Genomic DNA, 20,784 nt, shown 5'->3' with positions numbered 1-20,784 from the left:
TTGATTTCATTAACCACTTCCGCCCATGAAGAGTGAAAAAAAAAGCTTCCATTTTTATCAATTTCATAAAGATTAGGGTTTTGCAGAGCAGTGAATGTCTTATGAGCGGGTACTGTAATTCTTTATATCTTTAGAAAACGCTTTTTGTAGGAAAGATTTTGTCGGTGCTAGGGGGGTATATACTGCACTTTTCCAGGTATTAATATGTGCTTTTCCAGGTATTAATATGTTTCCGTCACAAATCGAAAGTTTCTGTCTTTTTTTCTCTCTACATGTTCAATGGTTAATTATTCATGAAAATGATGATTTAACACCCAAAGAACACATTACTAATAGATGTACATGTACATGTATCATAAAATATTTTGGTAAGATATGTTGTGTTTTCGTTTTAATTTATAGACTATGTACGCTCGTTAGCATCATTGCACAGTTTCGTTTTCTTTTTATATTCATCTAAAGAGTTGGTAAATTTTAAACCAGACAAGTTTATATTTTTCTTATGATGTATTGAAATCATGAGTATCTTTTTAAAGTTTCGAAGACTATGTATAACATAGGTAAATGCTCACGAAAAAAACAATACAACCAATGTAACGAGTATCTGGTGCGAAGGTCAAAGTATAGTTTATAAATAATAAAAGAAAAAATGCTATAGCATGGTGTTTGACAGTTTATGTATAAAACAACGAAATAACTGTTGGAAATATCACTCAATATCTTGTTAGTATATCTATCAAAATCTACTAAAATTACAATGATATAAACTAGTACAATTTTTTGTGTGGCAAACAATTGAAAAAGAAGAGTTTCATGGCGCCGACATCTTACACGGGTTATCTTCAAAAAAAAAAGTTGATATATATATTTAATGCTGCTAGATGTAGACATTTTTCTAGCCCAGAGTTGAGTATTAATTATGAATATAGGTATATAGTCTACCTGACAAACTAGTTGGCGTTTGTTTATTTAAAAATCAAAAAAAGAAAGGCTTTCTTATTTTTGTTTTTCCCCCCAGATTCTTTGCCCTATTGGTTGCAAGGGCTGTCCTTTTCTTTTCTTATTCAACTTAAAACATGTTTCTTTATGACATTTACACTCTATTCAATCACAAATGAATAAAAACAATTGATAATTTGTAATAGAAAAAATGTTTTTTACTTTCACTAAAAACATGACAATACATTTCTAACTATCACTGTTAGAAGACAATTGTCTGTTGACAGACAGTTGACAGTCATTTGATAAATATATTTAATCTAAGTAAAGTTTGTAAAAAAGAAAGACTCCAGAATTTATGATTAACAAATCATGAATAGTTAACTAACTAATCCATTGGTTAATTCATTCATGCATAAAATACATGTTGATAATGTTTGATGTTGTGAAACTGTTAACCTGCTAAATGATTGTTATGGAAAACTATATGTTGTACAGAATGAGTAACTTTTCATCATTGACTGATCTTCATCAAGATTATCATATCTAGTGATCTATTGCTATTAAATTTGAAAGCATTTGGAAACAAGATAAGATAAGATGATGTATTTTAAAAGGCCATCGCATAATTGTTGCAAACGATAAAAGATAAAATGGCATATAAAAAAAACCGATATGCAAACTTACCTTTCAATATACGAATGACAAAGAGTAAGAATCAAAGTTCACTAAATTTATTTGACATTCAGTTTGGCTTTTAAAATATATTTCAATAAAATTTCAAAAGAATGCGATTTTACATTAACAAGTTTTATGATAATGACTCATAAAAATATGTAAACTTTAACCATGGACTTTGCTTTGCCTCATACTCGATAGAAAAGAAAAAGAAGCTTTAAAAGGAAAGAGAAAAAAATGAAAAACGATAACAAAATTTAAAACTAAAAAAATAGCAGCATATTTCCATATTTTACATAATTATAAAGAATTGATGGGTGGTATCATCTTTATAGTATTTTTTACTCTATATCCCTTTACATGAAGTAATGCTATATATGTTTCTTTTATTTATCACTTTAGTGGGATCGTATGGTGCTTGAAAACAATGAAACCGTTCATCTTGTGATAAAAGCAAGAAACTTTGCTCATTGGTAGTTCAGAGTGTTTAAAGTAATTTAGGCTATGGCCCAATTTGAAAAATTCAAAATGGCCGCCATTTACCAGAAATAAAATGAAAATATTTTAGGCTTAATTGCCATGATCAGGACACTACCGTCCAAGCTGGTTTGCTATTATGTAGACAAAGGCTTGCATATAATACTATTGTTCATTAAACCGAGCCTGCAACATTTTAAATTTTGCCTTTTCGGTCGACTTTTAATATTATCATTTTGATTTATTTGACAAATAACGTGCAATTGTTAATGTTTCATGATGTCAAAATTGATATTTGCAATGCATCTAAATCATACGTTCTAAGTTGAACAAGTGCAACAATTTCAACATAAACAGCAATGACACTTGATAATAAGATTTTTTGTCTATTTTTTATTTATAATATTTAAACAGTATACATGTACTAGGTGGCATTGCTCAATTACACGCGTAATCATGTTGTAAAAAACTATTATTAAGTTGCAAATGTCTCCAGTTTTTTGTGCGACAATTTAACTGCCTTGATTATTGTTGAAGTTGAATGGTGAGAACCAAATAAGGTATTAAAGGAACTCCTCTGGGTTTGTTTTGACATGACGGGACTGGAAATGTCATTGATATTGGTCTGGTTCAATACCCTAAGTGTGGAAATGGTCACCTTTTAACCATATATTTTCCGTTTTAAGTGCCCCATTTGGTCAATGTCAGAGTTTCGATTTTAAGGTTGTAATGCTTTTGTACCTCATTAAAGTTTCTTCAATAACTATTGTAACACTTTTGACCCTATTAAATTACAGTTCCTGTAATAATTATTCTTCCATGTTTTATAAACTTAAAGTAAAAGATCAAAGCACAGAAGGCGCTGAATTTGTTTGGGTCTCAAAATGAAAGAAAGGTACAGGTTGTGAGATTATATGTATAGTTCCACCAATGCTTTCCAGCGTTTTAATTGTAGTAAATTGGCTAAAAGACTAATTGCAACACTGATATTCAATCCAATTTGTTTGAAAAAAAATGAGTTGCCTTAACTGGTTTTTGAACTCCAGACCTCTCGCTTCCTAAGCGAGCGCGAAAACCCTTCAGCCACGGTGAATATATATGTGAACGGCCTGAAGAAAACCATATTATTCTAAATTAGGGCTTGTAACGACTTTAACTGTTGTTTAACACTGATGTAAATAATCCTGGAGCTTACTGTAAGCATGTATATTCATAAAGAATCAAAGGGCTGCAAGTTATGTGGTATTTTCTGATCTTTGCAATCTTAATCGTACTGTATATATGTATGTATTTTCCTGTATAAGTTTATTTTTATGTATTATAAATCATTTTGAAAGGCACCACAGTTTGATACATACGGAATTCTGCATAACTAGAGTTGCATCAAAATATCATTTATGTTCATTTTTTACGACAGCTACACTTTATCCTTGCATAATGCATGGCTACTTCCTTAACAAAGACACTTAAAAAAGAATTTAAAAAAAAAAGTTTCCTCGACTGGGATTTGAACTCCAGACCTCTCACTCACTAAGCGAGCGCGTTACCACTGCACCACGGAGAAGTTATACAAACAAATTGAATAACATCAAGTCATTCTAAATTTAGAACTTCCATTGCATTTCGGGTTTGTAATCCTTATTAATTTCGAGATATTTTGTTCAGGATAAACCTGTTGTTTAAAATTGAAGTAGTTAATTTAGCGAACATCTTCTCGCCCAAACAGTCCGACATGTAGAATCTATATATTCCACTACTCTTCGGTAATCGACATCGCTAAAAATAGTATTTTCATTGATAAAATCATATTCATCCGCGTAATTTGTGATTGCGCATTTATTGACAATTCTATAAGCCAACGCTATTTTTAAACTTTGAATGCGTTGTAATTTGTTGGATACTTGTAACAAAATAAAAATATTTCTTTCTTTTAAATCGCTAGTTTTAAGCTGTTTTGAGAACTACTTGTTGTTAGGTTCGTCGTAAACTTCTGTGTCAGAGATTGAATGTCCGCTTTGTCTTTACTTATTTTTGATCAGAAAATACACTAAAACAATATTAGAAATCTTCGACCATTCGGGAATTATTTTGCTTGAAAATCAATGTGCCTGTCTTTGACCATCTTTACACAGTGATCTCCCCTGAATTTTTCGGAGTTAGTGTACATTATAAGGGGAAGTAACCGCTTCAAAAAAGTGGACTACTTTCGGCATTTGCAATAAACAGCATTAGACTCTGAAATTTCGCTACCATTATTTGTTTGGTCTGACGACCCAAACAAATAAAAAAAAACGATAGTGAGTATTCAGCGCACGAGATAAATGGAAATGAAATAATTCTTTTGAAACACTTAAGTTATTATGTATTTCTTATATGTGTACACGAAGTAAAGCACAAAAAGCACGATAAGTCATTCGGTATGATTTTTTTTCCAGAGATTTTCTATCTTTAAGAGAATTTGTTATTTTTTTATTTTTATCGTAACATAATATCACAGTGCAATTTTACACTGTATGTATTATATATCAGGAAAAAAGATACAGTAATGATTTTGATCCCGTCACCTTCGTTTCTCCTTACCATATATTACAACTTATTTATAAGTAATAAAAATTTTGGCATGTTATATAGACCGATAGAAACGTTCGTAAGCGTACATTTCTCAAGCCGTCTGGCCATACAAGTCGGTATAACCTTTCGAAAGGAATTTTATAAAAAATAATTCATAACATTGCATAATTCGTCTATTTCAGCGAAAAAAAAATCAGCAGTCATGTGTATAGATATAAATATAAACGTGAATATCGTCCAATTAAATCATTTTTTTCTGCCCTTTTAGATGCTTATCACAGCATATATTTCAGCTATAATGCATATGTAGTCTTTTGAAAGTTAGTAACCAATTTAAGGCAATTTAACTTAGAATTATTGCTATTCTTTTCCTAACAAATGTCATTTTAAGAAGAACTTTTCAAAAAAGAACATCATTATCTAATGATCATTATGATTAAGATGTTTTCACGTTAAACTTAAAAACGTAACTGGCTAAGTCTGAAGAAAATAACACTATTTGAGTGGAAGTAATTCATTTCAAAACTCCAAGTTTTAAAACCATACCAGAAAAATGTTTTCATAAAAAAAATAGATATACTTGCACTTTAATATGATAAACAAGATCAACAAGGAAAAGCGGCGCTCAATGAACGCAACCGCAACAAAGATCAACTATGTCCATTCACAGGATACTAACGGAAAGGCACAAAGACGGACAAGGAACAAACACGGGACAAAACAAAACTCAGCAGCAACATGCGATGACTGTTCTTAGGTGTAAATAAAATCTTTCTTTTGTCTACGGTTATTTCGTACGGTTAACAGTTGCAAGTCTAGTTTGGGACTCAGAAGAAATTTTCTCAAGCATTCAATATTTATCTTGAACTTTCATACGGTACCAGTCTCAGTTTTTTTAATTAAATGTTATTTTGCTGTTTTTTAAGTCACACCATCAGTGTAATTGTCATACTGACGACTTCCCAGCTTTACTTCCGGAGGAAGTCCGTGCATTACTGCCTGAGTAAACCCATCATTGGTCACAAACTATCGGAAAGCTTCCTTTTACACATGAAAGAATCGAAAATCCTTAGAGTGATATGAACTTACAGCGGTTAGAGGCAAGTTATTTGGAGTTAAAGATCTTAACCACTTTTCCAGGCCGCCCCCTGAAATTACATGCACAGGCGTTTACATACAAAGAGGTCATCGAAAGCTGTGTATATATTAGATAGGAAAAAAGATGCACTTGACATAGTCTTGTCAGATTAATATTAAGCGTAAGGAGATGTAATTTACTACCGAAGTATATATTTTCATAAAATGTTAAATAACGAGGTTGAAGCATATTTACATTGTTAGTGTCAAACACAAGAAAGGATGTGTCATGTAACATGGCGTCAATGGTAACATTAATAAACTTCACAAAGGGTAATGAAGACTCCTTTTGGTAACCCTTCTTTTATTTTCAATACTCAGCACTTAATGTTATGTATTCAATGATCCCCAAAAAAGCAGGAAATTTATATGAACTACGAAGCATGTTTTACAGATGCGACCAAACACTTGCAGTTGTGATTATAAAAAAGCGACAAAACAAATCTGTAGAAATTTTCAAGAGACAATTGAAAACTTATTTCTTTAAGGACTTCTTTACGGATTTATGGTTAGACATAAACTGTGACTTTAAAACAAGAAGTATCCTCGACCAAAGTAAAACTGTTTAACTTGCATTTGTTAGGTCTTAGTTTTCCATGCAAAGCCATATTGAAATGTTAGTATAACTTGCATAACAATGACAATAGTTTCTTGTAAGGGTTATTAATCTTGTAAAATGGAATGCTTTAAGATGTATGCGTTTCTAAACAAACCTTAGTGAACTTAATTTCTAACAACAACATCTACGCAGTCGGTATGACAAGTAATTTTATAAATACTTGATAAATTTGAAAAAAAAAATATGTAAGTAAAAATTATAAACATTATATCAATTGAACACATCAATAATCATATAATATTAGAAACATATTGAACATCATAATCTAAATGTACCTGATAAGTTCTGACATTATTCCGGTTATTTTGGACAAAATTTAAAACTTAGATCTTGTGTAAAATAAACTCAGTAAGTTCTTATAGAAAAAAGACTGATAACTAGAAAATGTAAAGAGATCTGAATGCAAGAAGTTTTGTTAAACAGAACTTAAATAAAGGACAAATAAAGCTTAAGTATTCATCCGTAGCTGTTCTACAGAAATTAGAAACATTCTCCTGTCAATATTGCTTCCATCGAAGTTTCTAATTTCTGTAGAACAGCACGGATGAAAACTAACATATATACATAAGGGGCACATGGCATTATCCTAAAAATAATTGGCCTCTATATGAACGCATGGTTCTATGTCATAGCAAATTGCAATACCCCATGAAATATCTCCACTTTACGACATAGAAAGGCAAAATAAGGGGGAAAAGAAATCCCGTCAAATTTTCAATCCTAGCTTGTTGCCACATATCCCAATAACTTTTAAAAATAGATGTATTTCGTTAAAAATGAGAATGCATTCTTCAACCTTGTTTCTGAAAACTTAATCAAAAGAAACTACTAATTGTCACTATGATGAATTTATTACTTTTTGGGTCTTCACATTCAAAGCCACGTTTTTGATCGATAATCACTAAATTTCAACAATTATTCAAAAATATACATAAACAAAATTAGTACCATTAACAAACTTTTTCTTATTCTTTTTGTGTTTTATGGACTTTTCGACGTTTTAGGTTTACTAAGAATATAAACCTGTCAATTTCGTTGATGTATTGTTACAATTCATTACATTTTTGTAAGCGATCTTTTCAAATGCTGGGTGGTATTACAACTACATCGTTACAAGACTTCTTTTTTTTACTTCTCCCTTTCTGATTTAAAATTTTAAGTTCAGAAGTTTCGCTTCCTAATTCCAGAAATGATAGAACAAATTAAAACTGTATTAATATTTGAAGTTTCATAAAACCACTCGTTACAATGTATATAGCAATGTTCTGCACTGTAGTATTTTACCACGGAAACGGAACTTTTATTCAAATAGCAGTTTTTTTACAACAGAAACAGAACTGTATTCAAATAACAGATTTTTACTACCGAAAGAAAACTTAAATTCAAATACATGGTCATGCATTTTAGATATATCTAAAATTGTTCGATCTCTCTCTTCCTTGACACTTTAGAAAATTGAAAAGTTATATCCCACTAATAAGGATTTAATAAGAGTATCCTTTCGTTACATGCAATAGATTACACTTTACGAAAGTAATAATTTAAACACACTCATTGACCATAACATGGGGTACAAGCCTAGGCCATACAGTCTATACAGTTCCTTCAAAACCATGTGTCTAAATATTAAAATTTCACCATTTCTCATGTTAAAATGTTGAATTCTGCTTAAGTCGGTGCTTGCAGGCTTGAACAATAATTTGCACTTTCCATAAACTGGACGTTTGTCGTTTTGGGCATTCTGTAAGGATTCCGTTTTCACTATTGTAGGCTCTATTTATGTCCTTGACTTGGATGCTACAAGTAAACATTTGTAAGCCTTCTTGTTTGATTGGTTTTTATGCTGGGAAATGCATTTATATTCTAAATAATTATACTGTAAATTAAACTTTAAGCACACCAGTTTGCTTTTTAAAATGGGTCTTATGGTTTTTTTTCCTATCAAAAAAAGTATCTACTCTTAAATGTCCTTATTTTCTTTTTGAAGTTTGTTGGTTTTACCATTGTCGCTATGTAACATGACACATCCTTTTTTATGTAAGACATACACTGTGGTAAAGAACCTTCATCGTTATTATTCTTTTTCGTGAAATTCCATTTAGTAAATAACATCTCCTGTCGCTTCGCCGTAATATTATAAGCTAACATACATTACTATCTGTAATGTAATTATTTTCTCAGCTGATATATTCAACTTTAGAGAACCCTTGATCTTTAGGCGCACCTTGCAATATATACTATTACTGCATACTTTGCAACTATTGTAGTATTCGGATTCAATCTCATCGAGTATCGGAACAATTATATGAAAACAAGTTTGTAAAATAATATTTCAAAGAATGGAAAAAAGGAGGATTATTTGACATACATAATCTGTATTTCATCTTTTCTATTAAAAGATATGTATATTTGAAAGTTGTAATCACTAGAGATATGATATAAGCACACAAAGCTCAAAGTCAGGTCATAAAACTATTTTGTAAAAATACAATAAATTTTGCTTTTATCAAATGATCACATTTAATTCTGATTGTTCAAAATGAAAATGATACTTTTTAAATGATACTTCAATTGTAAACGGTATACTACTTTAATTTTAAGGCGGTGTATTACTTGCCATACTATTTTGTTGAATTGTACGTGATGTTGGTACATGAAAAAGATAAACTGTTTTCATATTATAACAATATTTAATTTACCTTAAGTGTTTTGGTTCGCCGTAAAAGCCTGCAAAGAAATAACAATCATTTTAAAAACCTTATTCCCAAAACATGTTAATTACTTTTTTATTTGCACTGATTTTTATGCACCAGTATATCAAATTTTATTCACACAATGTATAAAGTGATTTTATCTCCTTTTCTGATACATTAATTATCGCAATTATCGCAGCAATTCAAGATAGTTTAAATTCAGAAAATGCTAATTTAACAAATGTGATATCACAATCTCGCGGATATTTTTACTGACTTCTTATCTATTTCAATGCTTTAATTGGTTTCGTTTATTAAATCTGGGATACAGCTTACTTTGTAAAAGTAAAAGAGCAATTGATCTTTTTTGTATCAAAAAGGAGTTTACTACAGTATTATAAATTGAAATATTCTGGTATTTTTTTTTAATTGCTTTGATCTATTAAACCTGACACATTATTTCTCTTATTTGAAACCAGATATAAATATGCTTAAACTTTGTTATTTTTCATTTAATGAATTTCAATATTAAGTCGGTAAATTACATCTCCTGTCGCTTCATCGTAATATTATAAGCAAACCATCACGACCATGTCTTGTGCATTTCCGTCGCTATATAACGTATAAAGCCTAAGATGACCCATGACATGTCGACGCTCCTTACAATATATCTTATTACTGTTTTTATTGCAGCTATCAGCTTTATCTGATGCTACAACTTGTCTTCTCTAGTTATAAATCATTCATCATTTAAATATCAAGTAGAGAAAATGACACATGTGGATTTTTTCTTATCCTTTTACGGCAGTTTAATATATCTATTGAACTTTTGAAGATTTGAGAAAAAATAAAATAAATTGCAGACACTAAACGTTTCTTTCAATAAATTGTAGAAAAGTAAGTATCAGTTAATATATCTTACTTATTCTAAGCATGTTTTTAAGTGCATGATCCGGATCTGCTTAAGTTGGTGCTAGAGGACGGGTATGGTTGATTTCATTTATCACTTCCGTGAATGAAGAGTGAAAAAAACTTATATTTTTATCGATTTCATATAGATAAGGGTTTTGCAGAGCAGTGAATGTCTTGTGAGCGGGTACTAGCTGTGATTTTTATACCCGGTACCAGGGGACGTGTACGGTAGATTTCATTTATCATTTACGTCCACGAAGAGTGAAAAAATCCATTTCGATCAATTTCATATAGATTAGGGTTTTGCAGAGCAGTGAATGTCTTGTGAGCGGGTACTGTAATTTTTTATATCTTTAGAAAAAGCTTTTTGTAGGAAAGATTTTGTCGGTGCTAGGGGTGTAGATACAGCACTTTCCAGGTATTAATATGTTTCCGTCACAAATCGAAAGCTTCTGTCTTTTTTTCTCTACATGTTCAATCGTTGATTATTCAAGAAAATGCTGATTTAACATCCAAAAGACACATTACTTATGTACATGTACATGTATCATAAAATATTTTGGTAAGATATGTTTTTTTTTTTTTTCGTTGTTTTTTTAGTTTATAGACGTATGTACGCTCATTAGCGTTATGGCACATTTTCGTTTTCTTTTTATATTCATCTAAAAAATTGGTATTTTTTTCAACCAGACAAGTATATATTTTTCATATGATGTATTAGAATCATTAGTACCTTTTCAAAGTTACGAAGACTATGTATAACATAGGTAAATGCTCATGAAAAAAACACACAATAAAACGAGTGTCTGGCGCAAAGCAATATTGCATAAAAAGGAAAAGAAAAAAATGCTATAACATGGTGTTTGACAGTTTTATGTATAAAACTCCGAAATATCTGTTGGAAATATTACTCAATATATTGTCATTATATCTAAAACTACTAAAATTATAATCGTATAAACGTTGTTGTGGCAAACAATTGAAAAAGAAGAGTTTCATGGCGCCGACATCTTACACGGGTTATCTTCAAAAAAAGGTTGGTATATATTTAATGCCGCTAGATGTAGACATTTTTCTAGCCTAGAGTTGAGTTTGAATAATGAATATAGGTATATAGTCAACCTGGTATTACACATACTAGTAGGTTTTTGTTTATTTAAAATTCAAACAAAGAAAGGCTTTCTTATTCTTGTTTTTTTCCAGATTCTTTGCCCTATTGGTTGCAAAGGCGGTCCTTTTCTTTTTTTATACAACTGAAAACATGTTTCTTTATGACATTTACACTCTATTCAATCACAAATGAATAAAAACAATTGATAATTTGTAATAGAAAAAATCTATGTTTTGTACTTTCACTAAAACATGACATTACATTTCTAACTATCACTGTTAGAAGACAATTGTCTAGTACGCCAAGGGCAACAACACCATGAAATCATAATCCATAATGTTTGTTTTAAATTAATCAAAAATGTAAGAGCTAGACCACCCAACGCAAGATGCGATGACCAAAATTGTCATTATTTTTTCAGTCACATAGAAAAAACGTAAGTTTGTTACCATGATCTTTAAATTAATTTCGATCAAAGATCTATATTCAGTTTTGTTTTTTCTATAATTTAAAATGTTGACAGACAGTTGACAGTCATTTGATAAATAGATTTATGTAAGTAAAGTTTGTAAAAAGAATCTACTCCAGAATTGTTAATTAACAAATCATGAATAGTTAACTAACTAATCCATTGGTTAATTCATTCATGCATAAAATACATGTTGATAATGTTTGATGTTGTGAAACTGTTAACCTGCTAAATGATTGCTATGGATCTACCATGCTTTGATTTGGAAAGTTAAAGGGATTTTTTTTGTTTAAAAATGCTAGATACAATAGACAACTCTGTCAGACACGGGTAAGAAGTAGTTCAGGCTGGCCCGATTTTACACTGGTGACAAATAATTTTTGGTTCAAGCAAATTAATGGTTAAAGTTAAATGTTGAATTCTGCTTATGCCGGTGCTAGGGGGCGTGGACGCTAGCTTGCAATGAAAACTACCGTCCATGAACAGGCTCAATCAAATCGAGTCTGAAACATTTTCAATTTTGCCGTGTTGGACTTTCTTTAGTGATTCTGTTTTTCTATGTTTTATAAAACTCGGTCGTTCAAATGAAACATTCATTGTTGATGTTTCAAATTAGGTCTGAACAATATAATACAAGCGGCGTTTTTACCTATAGGCATTTTTTCGATTTATGTCACATGCTATCAGTTTGAAATCTGATCTTATATCACTTATCATGTTTATAATATCTAAACTCTGACATTATTTTCAAGTTGTGCATAAATGAATGCATAATATATCACTTTTATTTTCAGATTTTAATCTTTTACTGTATTTAAAAATTGATATTCAAAATGGAGTGAACGTTGGATCTAAAAGTTTTCTTTAGTTATAAGCAAGTGCAATGCACAGTTGTTGTTTTTTGTTTGTTATTTGTTAGTTTGTTTCGTTTAACGGCGCACCAACACAATTTAGGTCATATCGCGCCGAAACAGGAAATATTATTTAGGCTAAATGTGGGTGTTACAAACTTTAAGCAACTTCAGGGGTCAACACCACCGCACCGAAACCATTCAGTCGCCTGTAACGATCACGCAGGGATAAACGGTGGCTGCAATTTTGATGTATCAGCCCTTAAAGGCAACACCTTGCTTTAAACTTTACTATAAAACGCCATACACCTATTTTATCCTTTCCAATCCCATCATAGCGTCATTTGGACTTATCTATCTCAATACTGTCTTGTCCAGCGATGTAGCATCTACTAAAGTTACAACATTATGAATTTTTATACCGACCAATCACATGATCTACTGCTGTGCTTATGTATTCAGATTATGACATAATCTAAGTGAACTCAATTAAATCGATATAAATGTATTTTGCCTTTGCCTAAAGGTGTCATCAGATACCATATTACCTAGGAAAAAACGTTTTTACGTGTTTTTATTAGTAAATATTTACATATTATGCTAAAATATGAACGTCTCATTAGTTAGATACAAGCGAATTATACAGATTTAACTTTAAGCCCGTAAATTTGTTTCCTTTTTATGTATTTATTTAGGTTTGAAATTTCAAAACAATTCTACTTTTCTAAAAAAATATTTTTGGTACAGGTATTTTTATATTACAAAAATTATTTAATTTTCGGAGTTTTACTCCGATATTTTAACAATATTTTGTTCATATCTTGGCGGTCTATCAACCTAATTGGCTTTCCTGGAAAACTTATCAGTTACTACCAATTTCGCCGCAAGTGACCAATTTCTAATCCCACATAATTTCTTAATCAGCAGTGACAGACAAATGACAATTAGACTTAATGTTGGAGATCAGTTGACAGAGAAAATACACCCCGCCCGAGGATCGAACCAGCGTCCCTTGGATATTTGTTCTTTTTTATTCTGTCCTCGTACAAACATATTAAATATATCCCAACAGTTGAATTAAAATATACCTGCACTAATAATAACCACAATTTGTCATGACAAAATGCTAAATGCACTACATTTTAATGGAAGTCAATTTTATTGTCATTTGAATGAAACTACATTTTTACATTTTTGCATCATTTCATTTTATAAAAAAAATTGTACCGATTTAGGCCACCCAGTGTAATTAAAAATTATAAAGGAATAAAAAAACATTTCGACATTATATCATCATTACAATTATATGGAGAATTTAATAAATGCACAAATGTCAAATTTTTTATAAAGTTATTGCAAAATATATTGTTAAAAATATCAAAGTTCAATGCTATATACCATTTATGACTGCATATGACATGTCATAGTTCGGTGCACTCAAACAGCAATATGTACTAAACAAATAAATTCAATTATTTTTGAAGGAAATGAAAAACGCTTGTGAGATCAAATATAATGTTGAACTGTACTTCTAAACAGTTTAAGATAACGAAAGATCTGTTGTTTTACATAGGACCCACCCGCTCGTGTCTGAATTATTACACAAAGGTACACTAAAAGTTTACTCCTCATCCAACGCCGCAAAGCAGTAAAGCCAAAAAGATCGCAAAATGACCTTTAAACTAGCTGTATGACTTGAAAACATTTCATTTGAAGCAATTCAACATGATTACAAGAGTTGTTTTCCTTTGTTTTATGTACAGTACAATTTGTATGAAATTAAGTTGCACAGAGTAGTAAATCCATTTACATTTAAACCCTTTTAATGTCATTTTAAGGGATCATAAATTTGCTGGAGCTAAGAGATGCTTAGACTCCAGTAATTCTGACCCATTAATGCGCCTCTTATTTACTGAATCAACTAAAACTGATATTTGATTCTTACATATAATAATCTACACACAGATAAGATTTGAACATTTGACATATTTATATATTGAGACGCGAGTCATTGCGAGAAGATACATTTTTTAAAAAAAAGAGTGTATACTAAGTGAATTTTTGAAAAAATGTCTAAAAAGCTAGTCTTATATATTAAGTGATTTATACAATTAAAAACCCATGTTTAGGACCATATATAAATTTGTCTGACCTGAAAAAAACTCTATCGACCGAGGACGATATACTTATTGTGGTCGATTTAACTTTATCAGGTCCGAAAAACAATTGATCGAAACTGACCGAAAACGTTAGTGTACAATATTATATTGTATACTGTGTTTATTTATTTTAGTTTTCATTTACCACAGTAACTGTGTTTCAACGACAACAACAAACACAAAAAAACACCACCAACAACAAAATATAACAAAGAAACACAAGGAATTGTTTACAGCTCTGATAGTCCTCATATTTAAATATTAGACTATATGGGAGTTCAGAGACTAACAATTGGTGCCGTTGAATATCAGAAATATTTGCTCACATATAGACGGCGTCTGTGAAATATGCAGGCTGTTTAAGTCAAGCCGTCTTTTAGTGATCTACACCTTTGTTGGCGGGCTCGTGACATCAACGCTTATTAGCCAATCAACGCAGCGCTTTTATTAATGGTATGTGACTTAAAAGGTTAAAGATGCATGTTGTGTAGCTTTGGTTCTTGGTTTATATCAATTCGGGAACGTAATTTGTCATAGCTTTTACAAAATGTGCCGGAAAACTATTCAAATAGTTAAGGAGGCCACATGATAAGATTATATTTGTTTTAGTCAAAACGGAAATATACCCTTTAGTACCTTCCAAATATTTAAATATTAAAGATATCCATAGAGAACATATAGACGACAGTTTCATTCGATCTAGAAGTTATATTTAAGACGTTGCATAGTAAGATCACTGAAACATTTATTATATGCTTTGACATAAAATACCTTTTATACCAATAATGACAATAATGACATTCCGAGGTTGTTTGAAAACTAGTGGGTTCATCAAGTACATTTATGACACGATAAGTATGAAATGATTGAATACATTTACGAACAGTCACTTGCAGTTTTATTATCACATTGATAAAAAGATGAATATGATAACTACAAAGTGCATGTTTCTTAATTAAAAATAAAAACAAACAAACAAAAAAAAAGAAAGAAAAGAAAAAACAACGGCAATATACAAGACTGCAGATGTTTGAATTATCAACATTAAAATTCCCTTAAAATATAAAATTTAATTGGCATAAATGTGTAACGTAACCAAAGATGGCACACACCTTTTTTGGTTGGGGTTTACCTCGCACCAACACTATAAAGGTCATATGGGGACTTTTCAGCTTTACTGGTAGAGGACGACCTTAGGTGCATCTCCGTTTTTTTTTTCAGTTACAAACGGCCACCTGAGTAGAACCACCGACGTTCTTTAAGCTGACTGGATAGTTTTCTCATATGAAACAATCCGCAGTCCCTGGTATGATTCGAACCCATAGCGCTGAGGGTCATGCGGCTTGAAGTCAAAAATGTGTAGTTTTCTTTCCAATTGGTTCCACAACATTTGATAATTTAATGCTTGTATTTCTGATGTGTTTGTGTCTATTTGATGTCATGTTACATTGTAGTTGTAATCATTGAATTACTGACACAATGCGACACATATAATTCAACAACTGACATATAGAAAACGTTTATTTGATTTAAATATTCTTACAAAACAATTCTTAAACAAAAAACGTTTATGATAATATGTCGTGGCCACGAGTTACTAAGTCGTGGCCACGAGTTACTAAGTCGTGGCCACGAGTTATTAAGTCGTGGCGACGAGATACTATGTCGTGACCACGAGATAGCTTAGTCGTGGCCACGAGATACTATGTCGTGGCTACGAGTAACTAAGTCGTGGCCACGAGATAGCTAGGTCGTGGAGCATTTCCTGTCATCATAGGCAGCCTCGGAAATTCATTTCTACCTTTCACTTCGGACGCCAATAACATTCTTAAGAAAAGGCACACTAGGCTGATATTTTGCATATGTTGATCAGAAGTGGTGATTGCATTTATGGTATTTGAAACACCGTTATCTGATTGTGGCAAAATAATAATACATATCTATGACATAGGATAATACCTCAAATACCGCTAAAATCGATGGCAAACATGCTTATAGGTGAAAGGGCGACACCAAATATATATAAAAAAAATCTGAGACTAGATTTGAAATAAATCTTTCTATAATAAACTTCTCGGTGTGTAAGCTGATGGCGTACCTGGTACCTCGAATCCATGACATCTTGGTTGCTAAGTGAAAAACGTATACAAATCTGTTTTATCACCAAGGGGCGTAAATTTATAATACCGACTAGATGACTTCAATTTCAACAAATTACTTTGTACATCACAGTAAATCCTTTTCAATGTAATAGATAGACTGTCCCCAGATTCATCACGAATGCGAATGAAGTATATACGTAACGAGTAGTCATTGGTTACTGAAGATGCAGATCGCCTACATATTGTTAAAGATCCTGTATGTTTTGTGATTGATATTGTCACCGTGTGTATACCATGTACACGCCCGTTTAACTCACAACGAGTGAAAAATGTCCATCGGTTAAAATGTTGTGAGCAACTTCCTTTCCTCGTTGTGAGCACTCATCTTTGACGTGTGACACGATAAACAAGGTGAGTTTTTCATAATTTTTGAAGATTACAGACATTTATGTAAAAATATCGAAATGCAGCTAGCTAGCGATGTGTTTTCTGAGTATGCACATGTAAAGATATTGCCTGTTGGTGGACAATTTGATGGAAATACCGTGCGACGCAGTCACTCGGGGTAGCAGGAAAACTGGAGACAACTTCTCTTTGGACCTAATTTAACATTGAAAATGTCGATTCTGGTGGCGTTTTGTGCATTCTAACCTAAAACAGATGCCCACAAGTCTTCAGCGAAAATTATTATCTGAAAGTCTTCATAGAAACGAAGATATACCCTTTTTTGCTTTAATCCTCGTTGTGAGCACCATAACCTCGTTGTGAGCAAGACAAGCGCAGTGCTTGTCTGGTTTTAATATGTAATTCAAATGGCAAGAATACAATTTTCAATATACCAAAAGCTATCAAAACGTTTTTGTACAATAGTTTTTCTTTGCAATAGTTCTTCTTTTTCTTTTTTGAAAATTATTCTTCATATTCACAAGTCATCAGATTAACAGAAGAACTAATCAGTGGAGGTAAATCAGCTATTTTATTTCGTATACTCTAGTGTGGCACGAGTGAACATCACGGGGAGTTTAGGAATATTTTAACAATTTCACAATCTGTGTGATACACACATACATGTGTTTATCCTGAGCTGAAGACTGACCAAGTTATGTAAAACAAGAACTATCACGGTAAGTTGACAGTGCCCCTGAAGTGGTCCTTTGATTTATGGACCAGATAAATTATTTGTTTTTGGACAATTAGATCATCAATGTGAAGGTCATTCAAGGTCAAGGTGAAATAAATATAGGTCAGTTGGAAGGTCTTGTCCAAAGGGGCATTGTGTCCAAATATGAATTAATTCCACTTACTTATAAAGAAGTTATGACCAATGTTAAAGTTTTTGGATGTTCTAGAAAGTCATTCAGGGTACAAGGTAAAAAAAATACAGATCAGTTTGAAGGTCTTGCCTAAAGGAGTGTTGTTTCAAAATATGAGTAGAATCCGTATGCTTATAAGGAAGTTATGACCAATTTTTAAGTTTTTGGACAATTTGACCTTCATGATGAAGGTCATTCAGGGGTCAAGGTCAAAAGAATATAGTATAGCTGAAAGGCCTTGTCCAAAGATGTGTTGTGCCTAAACATTATGCCAGGACATTATGGCCAATCTTAAATATTTTTGGACAATTTGACCTTTAAGGTAAAGGCCATTCAGGGGCCAAGGTAAAAAATACAGGTCTGTAGGAAGGTCTTGTGCTAAGGGATGTTGTGTTCAAATATGAATCAAATCCGTTTACTAATAAGGAAGTTATGGTAAATGTTAAAGTTTTCGGACAGATTGACGGACTGACAGACGGACAGTTCAAAACTAATATGCCTCCCTTTGGGATATGCACAACGTCTTGCAAAGAAATGCTGCTGTGCAAAAACTTTTTTATTGCTGTGGTAGATTGAAAATTATATTTTCACCATCTGAATTACATATTTAAACCATACACGCACTGCGCTTGTCTTGCACACAACGAGGTTATGGTGCTCACAACGAGTATCAAAAAAGGGTATATCTTCGTTTCTATGAAGACTTTCAGATAATAATTTACGCTGAAGACTTGTGGGCATCTGTTTTAGGTTAGAATGCACAAAACGTCACCAGAATCGACGTTTTTAATGTTAAATTAGGTCCAAAGAGAAGTTGTCTCCAGTTTTCCTGCTACCCCGAGTGACTGCGTCCACGGTATTTCCATCAAATTGTCCACCAACAGGCAATATCTTTACATGTGCATACTCGGAAAACACATCGCTAGCTAACTGCATTTCGATATTTTTACAAAAATGTCTGTAATCTTCAAACATTATGAAAAACTCACCTTGTTTATCGTGTCACACGTCAAAGATGGATGCTCACAACGAGGAACGGAAGTTGCTCACAACATTTTTACCGATGGACATTTTTCACTCGTTGTGAGTTAAACGGGCGTGATGTATGTAGTTAATGCTTAATGAGGGTCCATCCGCCTTTTCGGGCACAAAATGCAGATTTCGCTGTCGAGTACGGACCCCGGACATGTCACCAGTCATGCCCTTAAAGAGTTAATTTTAAAGCACAAAGTGGTGATAATTTACCTCCATGCAATTTCCACGGAGTATTAGCCAGCCAAAGATATGAATTTTGAGCCAAAAGTAGGTCACTGTACGGCGGTCAATGAGAACCTAAATGTACAGTAACCTGTGACAATATGAAAGGTAGCCCAGAAAAGGGCTGTTGGTGCCAGCAAAAGGCCTGCCTTACAAGCCGTATATCTGTACTAGGGGCTCACGCACCCTAGCACACCATCCTCGTCGTCTCAGCCTACTTTGTAGGGTCACTCCCCTCGGCATTAGTCAGGACACCGGCAGCTGGTCCGCAGTGTTGACGAAATAGCGATACCGTTGTTACAGCCTACGGGGGGCTTCTATTTAGTTGAGTTGTGTTTGCTACCAGCCAAGCTGTAAATCTTCTGCCGATGCCCTGTGCCTTCTCAGCGACGTGCACGCTCCGAGGGGAAGTGAGAAGCTGTGTTGAAGTTAAAGCTTAATGAGGGTCCATCCGCCCTTTTGGGCACAAAATGCAGCTTGCGCTGTCGAGTACGGACCCATAACATGTCACCAGTCATGTCCTTAAAGAGTTAATTTTGAAGCACAAAATGGTGATAATTTGCCTCCATGCAATTTCCACGGAGTATTAGCCAAAGATATAAATTTTGAGCCAAAAGTAGGTCACTGTACGGCGGTCAATGAGAACCTAAATGTACAGTAACCTGTGACAATAGGAAAGGTTAGCCCTGAAAAGGGCTGTTTGCGCCAGCAATAGGCATGCCTTTCAAGCCGTCTAACCGTGCTAGGGGCTCAAGCACCCTAGCACACCGTCCTCGTCGACCCAAGCGCCTACTTTGTAGGGCCCTCTCCTCGGCATTAGTCAGGACACCGGCAGCTGGTTCGCAGCACAAGTTTCGATCTTTTTGCGTCGTCTCCAACCTTGGCACCTGGGTAGAACCACCGACCTTCCGTAAGCCAGCTGGATGGCTTCCTCACATGAAAGATTTCGGCCCAAGTGAGGATCGAACCTACATCGGTGAGGGACCTGTGATCTCAAGTCAGCGACCTTAACCACTCGGCCACAACGTCCCCAACCACAGTTGCAAAAAAACTATATATGTATATATTTATGCAAATAAAACAATTTTCAAACATCGAAGAATATGAAAAATTTGTACTGGAAATATTTGTGCACATTATATTTAATCAATAAATGACATGCATTCATTTCTTATTGGAAAATTCTACTTTGAATTTATAGAAAATAAATTTCTAATTACCTCCCTTTTTTACATGTTTAATTCGGTAATATCTTCATAAATAATGCTTATTGGAACTAAAAATATTGACAAATCTTAACTTGAGCATCATATTCATGAAACAAAGCCATGCAAAAATTATGTTACAGAATCTTTAATATAAACATGAATTTATATATTGCGACATTCCATAGTGTAATGGAAAATGGTGCGACACTAAACGTCATCATTACGACACTTAAAGATCCTGTAACACATTTTTTGTTTGGTTTCATATCATAAATATTATACTCAAAT

Source organism: Ruditapes philippinarum, unplaced genomic scaffold (assembly GCF_026571515.1).
Source record: "Ruditapes philippinarum isolate M1 unplaced genomic scaffold, ASM2657151v2 ctg931_1_1_1_1, whole genome shotgun sequence".
Lineage (NCBI taxonomy): Eukaryota > Metazoa > Mollusca > Bivalvia > Venerida > Veneridae > Ruditapes > Ruditapes philippinarum.
This window is presented reverse-complemented; position numbering follows the sequence as displayed.